Source organism: Acinonyx jubatus, chromosome F2 (genome assembly GCF_027475565.1).
Source record: "Acinonyx jubatus isolate Ajub_Pintada_27869175 chromosome F2, VMU_Ajub_asm_v1.0, whole genome shotgun sequence".
NCBI classification, from domain to species: domain Eukaryota; kingdom Metazoa; phylum Chordata; class Mammalia; order Carnivora; family Felidae; genus Acinonyx; species Acinonyx jubatus.
Genome location: NC_069394.1, coordinates 61,543,398 through 61,550,902, shown reverse-complemented (window position 1 = coordinate 61,550,902; position 7,505 = coordinate 61,543,398). Strand labels below are relative to the sequence as shown.

The 7,505-nt window shown below is 41.7% G+C and overlaps 1 long non-coding RNA gene across 4 annotated transcripts; it reads left to right on the top strand.

Annotated features, from left to right (window-relative positions):
* The first annotated feature begins 561 nt into the window (after positions 1 to 561).
* Positions 562 to 6,586, top strand: LOC113600746 (uncharacterized). 4 transcript variants are annotated; one of them, XR_008292533.1, is made up of 7 exons: positions 562 to 863; positions 2,292 to 2,515; positions 2,621 to 2,790; positions 3,857 to 3,936; positions 4,688 to 4,741; positions 5,820 to 5,969; positions 6,335 to 6,586. It is a non-coding gene; the product is annotated as an uncharacterized LOC113600746 (long non-coding RNA). The 4 variants fall into 4 exon arrangements; XR_008292534.1 differs by lacking the exon at positions 562 to 863 and having other exon boundaries at positions 972 to 2,515; XR_008292535.1 differs by lacking the exons at positions 562 to 863; positions 3,857 to 3,936 and having other exon boundaries at positions 972 to 2,515.
* Positions 6,587 to 7,505: the final 919 nt, after the last annotated feature.

Here is a 7,505-nt window from a genome sequence, read left to right as displayed (position 1 = left end):
GTCCAGTGTTCTTACCTTCACTCATTCTTTCTAAAATTGTCACCTTGGGAAGCATTTGCTCAACTACCAAAAATGCTGAGCTATTGGCTGGATACACCTCCTCCCCAGCCACCTCAGGGCATTTACATTTACTGGCAAATACGGCCTTTAAACTGAAGGAGTACTTTTCCAACTCTAAGATTCCAAATACCTGGGACACAAACGGCAATTGTGGATATTTGTTTCTTTGTGGAGGTACTGAGGTGGAGAGGGCTTATCAGAAAACTTCAAACGTCACACTGTATTCATAAAATGATAGACAACATCTGAGAGCCAAGTGATCTATTTATTTAACTGAATCTTTATTTCTGCCCGTTAGGCAGGTATGCTACAGTTCTTATTCTATGGGTAAGTAAACTAAATCTTGTGGAGTCTAAGTAACTTGCCCAAGATAACACAGTAAGATATGGAATTGGGTTTGAACTTGTAGTCTGGCTCCAAAATCCGTGTTCCTAAACCACCATGTAGTTTCTAGTAGTGGGAATGGTAGTGATACTATTTATATCAGTTAACATTGATGGAGGTCTTATGTACCAGACATTGTGGCAAGCCCTTCATGTGTGTTGTTCTATTTAATCCTCAGAATTATCCCCTGAGGTAGGTAGAGGTTTTTTAAGTTTGTTTGTTTGTTTGTTTATTTTGAGAGGGAGAGAGAGAGAACGAGCATGCAGGTGAAGGGATTCTCAGAGAGAATCCCAAGTAGGTTCTGCATTCTCAGCATGGAGTCCCATGCAGGGCTCAATCTCACAAACCTGTGAGATCATGACCTGAGCAGAAGTCAAGAGTTGGATGCTTAACTGACTGAGCCATCCAGGCACTTGGAGGTAGGTAGCTTTAATCTCTCTCTCCTTTTAAGTTTGTTTGTTTGTTTATTTATTTATTTATTTATTTATTGAGAGAGAGAGAGAGAGAGAGAGAGAGAGAGAGAACAAACAAGCTGGGGAGGGGCAGAAAGAGGGAAAGACATAATCCCAAGCAGGCTCTGCACCATCGGCACAGAGCCCCGTGCGGGCCTTGAACTCAACTCACAAACTGTGAGATCATGAGCTGAGCTGAAGTCAGACACTTAACCCGACTCCACTACCCAGGCACCTCTTAATATATCTCCTTTTTTATATACAAGAAAAATGAAGCACAGAGAAGTCAAGGTTGTATTTATTTAAGGTTTTCTTATTCAAGGTGTGTTCAAGGTTACATAGGTAGCCGGTCGCAGAGTTGTGGATTCAGACCAAAGCAGACTGACTCTGTGTTCTTCCCTGTCTTCCTTGAGGACTCTGTCTTTCTCTCCATAGAGACAGAGGTAGTCCTGCCGTCACAGTGGCCATTATGACATGTAGGCCTTCAGGCATTGCTTTAGAAACCGGTCCACTCATAATTTACCCCAGAACTCTTTTACTCCATGAAGACGCAGTTAGCGTCCCTAGGAGGCAGCAACATGATAGAGTGGGGTTCCAGTCTTACCCACCAACCCCCAGTACCATCTGACCCATCACGTCTGTGCTCTCTTATGTAATTACGTATATTCCAGGTGGAGCCAAATCTCTCTTTAGTGTCTTGTCTTCCACAATATACATAAAACAATGATCTGAAAGTCAACCAAATGCTGTCTTTCAAAAGGCCCTCTGAACAGACACAACATTGCACAGTGCTAAAGAGGAAGAGTTTAGATGTTTTAAGCAGAGAGAGCCACAGAGCAAGACAGAGTCAGGGATAGAGAAAGAGAGAGATGGGTGACAGAGTGGGACACTCTCATTTGAAAGTCAGCTGGAATATAGACGCCAGGTGTCTATATCCCAAGGGACTTGGGAGCCACCCAGGAGAACCATTGACCTGAGGGCAGAAGGAACCAGGCGAGATGCTTGTCAGTAACAAAATTTGGTCACTAGTTGGGAAGATGAAATGACCATTGTGAGTATGGCCTGGTACATTCAGGAGGCTGTGAGTAGAAATTTAAAGAAGTCTTCATATAGTCTGCAACACTATAGCATAAGCAACACTGCTTGATTGGTCACTCGTAGAGACAGAAAAAAGGCATTCTTCCTCATTTCTCTATTTCCCGGGCATTTAGCATTCCTGAGTTCATTGTGTTCCCCCGACCAAAGTAGTCGGTTCATGGATGACCACACAATGCAACTGGAGCCATTACTTGGTCTTTTGTAAAAGCAACTGGTAGGGAGGGGAGCTTATGACCTCAGGGATTTAAATCTGGGAGAAGATAGCCTTTTACTGCTGTGGCCCTCTTTTCATCACAGGGCATCTGCAAATGAAGCCATTGTGCAGGACGGCAGACCTGAGAGAGACCTCATTTGAGCCTCTGGATTAATATCCCTCCTTGCGTCAACCAGTCTGATGTGGATTTTCTGACCTTTGCTACCAAAGTGTTCACAGTGGGGCCGATAGTGATGGATTGGGTCATTTTTTAAGCTAGATTTCGCAGGGAAAACCTCTCTAAGCATCTGGAAGTCTGTGGATCAAGGTGCTAATAGCGTACCATTTCCCAGGGATGGGGTTAGAGGTGAACATTTTTTAAAGAAACAATTATTTCTTTGTTAATAGGAAAATATTATATCTACAATCTCAGCTTTTCCTAAAATTGTGAGACCGTCAACCGATCACACAGCTTCTTTGTCTCCAGCCACTCAGTATTTGAGGTGTGGCATTTGCTCCTGTAAACTCCCAGGGCTAAGTTGTGCGAGAGCTCACAGATGTGTTTTGCACTTATGCACACTTCATTTGTCTTCCTCCTATGAGGTGAGGTTTCGTCTTCTTTCCTGTAACTTGGCTTAGCATCTTTCCTAACCCCACGCGTTCCCACATTCTCTAATCATGTGAGGTCAAACGCAGAGTTATTTGTCAAATAAAATAATGAATTTACTATGGTAGCTGCAAACTGGGAGGTGAGGGGGACTAATGGCTTCCAGAGGCAAGATGGTGTTCTCCAAAGACGGGAGTGAGGAGACTCTGAGCGTGTGACCAGATTTGTCTTCCTGGCGTATTTACCTCCTGCTCTCACACATACACCATTCATGAGAGAGGCAAAATGGGAAGCTTTATTTGAATGAAAGCCCCTCAGGTAGGCCGGAGGCTCCACTTGCACTCAAGGTGCTCTCTGTCTGCTATCTGGCTGCTGTACTTCTGGGGAGGGGCAAGAAGGGAGTCTGAGAGGGAGAGAAGAGGGGGACGTATGGAGCCCTTAAAATGACTGAATGTACTAGCTACTCTGAGTTGGCTTCCTGTATTTCGTCTTGGGGGAAAAAATTCAGAGCAAGTGACAAAAAGCTACTTCTGGCCTTTTGAATACCCTTGGGGGGAAGGTTTCTAACCTTTCAAAAAGTCTTTCAAATCGAAGCTTAGAGAGAATGTGTGTGTGCTCATGAGTGCTTTCCACACAAACTCTGCTTTTAATAGTAGGTGCGTGTGGATTCAGTTCTCCTGAAGGTGTGTCTTTGTATTTGTTTTGGATCAGAAAATGAAGAATTCTGGCTATCAAGGTCAAACTGTCCACTGGATAGCATTGTGCCTGGTGTTGATGATATTGTATTGTGTACTTAAAGATTTACCAAGAGGGTATGTCTTAGGTTGGGTCCTTATCACAAAAAATAACAACAATAAATAAGAGGGTGGGAGGAAAGTTTGGGAGATGGTGGAAAGGCCTATGGAACAGATGGTGGTCATGGTTTCATGGGTGTACCCTCACCTCCCAAATCATCAAGTGTATACATTAATTGTGTACAGTTTTTTTTTTGTATGTCAAAAAAATCAAACAGGCCTAGCCTACTCAAAATGAAATTATTATTTTCTTTAATTCTAAAAATAGTTATGGTTGCTTCAAATCTACCGATCAATGTGTCCTCCTAGTAACAGACATTGGAAAAATGTGTATGTTTCTCTGAACAGGTATGTGTGTGTGTGTGTGTGTGCATCTTTTCTCTTGGGTTCGTCTTATGTGAGCCATTCATGTAATACCGCGTAGTCCTATTCTATTAAATAATACACTATTTATATTCTGCTTCTAAGATTTTGGTAACTTCATTCTTTTTGTTCTTAATGTAAATTTTTAGGCAATCTCTCAAAACATAAAATCAGAGATAAAAGTTCAAAGAATAGTGTAATGAGCTACCATATACATAAATGAGATTTAATACATTATTTGCTTCATTTTTTAATTTGAAAGTTCATTACAGACCTAAAACCTATCCCATTCCATTTCTCAAGATTTACTTCCATTTGAATCTCTACAGTAATTCTTCTGTAACAACGGTGTCATCACACCTATAAAAATTAATAATTTTTACTAGCAAACATAAGTGGGAAAAGCTTTTTTTAACTTTAACTAAAAATATCTTACATGTTACGTTTCTATGTTTATACCCCGAATCATCTAGAAATACGTATCACTATCAACAGATGGTATTTTTGCTGTTTATATTTGGTAAAACCTTCACACTATATAGTGGCATAAAACGTTTCTTGTGTGTTTCATCTTAGAAGTTACATTGAAAAACTCAGTGAATGAATCTGTATCAGGGTGGTTTTTTCCCTCTTACATTCTTTAACATAATGTTTTCTTGTTCGAAATACTTGTGCTTTTGTCACCGTGAATAATCACTTATGCCTTTACGATTTTTTTTTAAATTTTTTTTTGTAGGAGTTGGTGGCTTACTGTGGGAACAGCTGAATCCTCTCTCGAGCCATAGTCCTGGTGCGCATGAGAACAGATGACATATTAAACTGTTTCCATTCTACGGGGTTTAAGTCACTAATGTGTCAGATGGTCATGTACAAGAATTACCATGTTAGATTTCCATAGGTCTCTCCAAGGGCCTTGTTAGAAGCCATTTGTTTTCACAGTGCTTGTAGATGCTTTATAAGGACAACTACTAACAGGTGACCAGTACACAAGGTCATCCTGAACACTGGGAAAGAGCTCCAGAATCCAGATAAAAGACGTGCTGTGTTCTGGATTGCATCTTATTCACTGTATGAACTTGGGCCAACTGATTGACTTCTCTGAGCCTCAGTTTCTCAATTTGTTAAATGGAGCAAATCACAAAGTTATAGAAAAATTTTTTTGCAAGTATAATACTTTTTATTGACATAAGGTGATAGGATCTGTGCTATGGACTGAATCGTCCTCTCAAAATTCATACACTGAGGACCTAACCCCCAATGTGATTGTATTTGGAAGTAATTAAGGGCAAATGAGTTGATAAGGTGGGGTCCTAATTTGATAGGATTAGTGGCCTTATCTCTCTCTTTCTCTCTCTCTCTCTCTGCACAAACACGAAGGAAAGGCATGTGAGGTCCCAGTGAGTTGGCGGTCACCTGTGAGCCAGGAAGAGCACTCTCACAAAAACCCAACCATGATGATATCCTGATCTCACACCTCTACCTTCCAGAACTGCAAGAAAATAGGTTTCTGTTGTTTAAGACATAAGGTCTAGGGTATTTTGTTATGGTAGCCTGACCTGACTATACAGAGTGTAAGAAGAGAATACATCTTATGGATGGGGGCCTCCTCTCTCTTTCAACTAAAAGAAGATCAGAAGAATGGGTTTACTTTATAGTAGGAAGAGAGTAGGTTAGACATCATGTAACATGTAGAGAATGAACATTGGTCAAGAATGATGAGCTTCTAATTGAGTTTCTAATCTTGCGTCAGTTAAGACATGGGACAGCAAGCAACCAAAGATGAAAGTCTTTGGGATCTTAGTTTCCTAATTTCTAAAATAAAGAGATTTTAACAAAATGTCTTTCAAGGTCTTTCTTTTTTCTCTTAGAGGTTCCTTTGTGTTCCATGATCTTCTGTTTTTGCCTTTTCCCGATGAAACCATGAAACACTGGAGAGCTACTTAGAAGAATTGTGGAAGTGTGTACCTTCTAAAGCTGCACCTCTTCTGCTTTGTGTCATACATCCTACATATCCAGAAGTAAGCCTGCTACTTTCTCTCTGAAGTTCTCTCCAGCCACCAGGTTTTCTGATACCTGGTCTTTATTGTAAACAATTGATGTAGTTTACAGATAGAGATGATGGAGTTTTAAATTCAAAAGGCAGAAGTTGTAGGGAGACTATTGATCCAAGTAAAAATATGCTAAACTTATTTTACACTTTGAGAAAATGTTTTGCTTATTGTGAGCATAGCCTTGTCACTGTAATTTTGTGTAAATACACACACACTGTCTTAGGTTGATATCTTGGGAGATAGATCCTCAAAAGATCTATCTACCTGGAACCTGTGAATGTGACCTTATTTAGGAAAATGGCCCTTGCAGATATAATTAATTGATTGCCCAGGTGGTCCCTACATCCAGTGACAAGTTTCTTATAAGACACAAACGAGAAGACACAGGACAGAAGGCCATGTGACAACAGAGGCAGAGACTGGAATGATGGGGCCACAAGCCAAAGAACACCTGGAGCCACCAGAAGCCAGAAAAAACAGGGAGGATTTTCCCCTGGAGATGGCCGAGGGAGCACAGCCCTGCTGACCCCTTGATTTCATACTTCTGGCCTCCAAAGCTCTGAGAGAATAAACTGTTTTAAGCACTCCTCCCTCCCCCAGTTTGTGGTAATTTGTTGTAGCGGCCCTAGGAAGCTCGTACACATACTCTTTTTTTACCCCTAACTTTCATTATATACCATGTCCCAATGGATACATTAACTAGATTTAACCAACTTTTGCATCTGAGAGAGGACAGGTGTATTTCTAGAGCTAAATACCTGGGCTATGAATGATTCTGGCGTTCAAGGGTGAATAGTTATCAGCACGTCAACATGCTTTTGGTTGATTATTGAGAGGAGTCTTCTAGGTAATCAGAGTTAACTCAGTTTTGAAAGTTGGAAGGGCAGCATAAATGTTGAGCGAGGGAGGGACTTTTAATGAATGGAATTTTTCTGCTTCGGCACTACTGATATTTTGGGCCTGATGACTCGTTATTGTGCAGGTGTTGTGGGGGCATTCCTGTGCTTTGCAGGGGGCTCAGCAGGCATCTCTGGCCTCTACTCACTGGGTCCCAGCAGCACTCCTCCCTCCAACCCCCCCCCCCCCCCCCGCCCACCAATTGTGACAACCAAAAATGTTTTCACACATTGCCAAATGTCCGCTGGGGGCAGAAATTGCCCCTGTGGGAGAACTAGTTTAGGAGATGATGAGGCTCTGTGAGAAGGATGAAAAAAGTGCCTGTGGAAAATACTCAACAGCACATTAAAATCCATAGGATTTTTTTCTTTCTTTTTAAAGTTTATTTATTTATTTTGAGAGAGACAGAGACAGTGCAAGTGGGGGAGGGGCAGAGAGCGAGGGAGAGAGAGAATCCCAAGCAGGATCCATGTTACCAGTGCAGAGCCTGACACGGGGCTCGAACTCATGAAACCGTGAGATCACGACCTGAGCCGAAACCAAGAGCCGGAGGCCTGACTGAGCCACCCAGTTGTCCCATAAAATCCATAGGATTTTCTGAGGAGA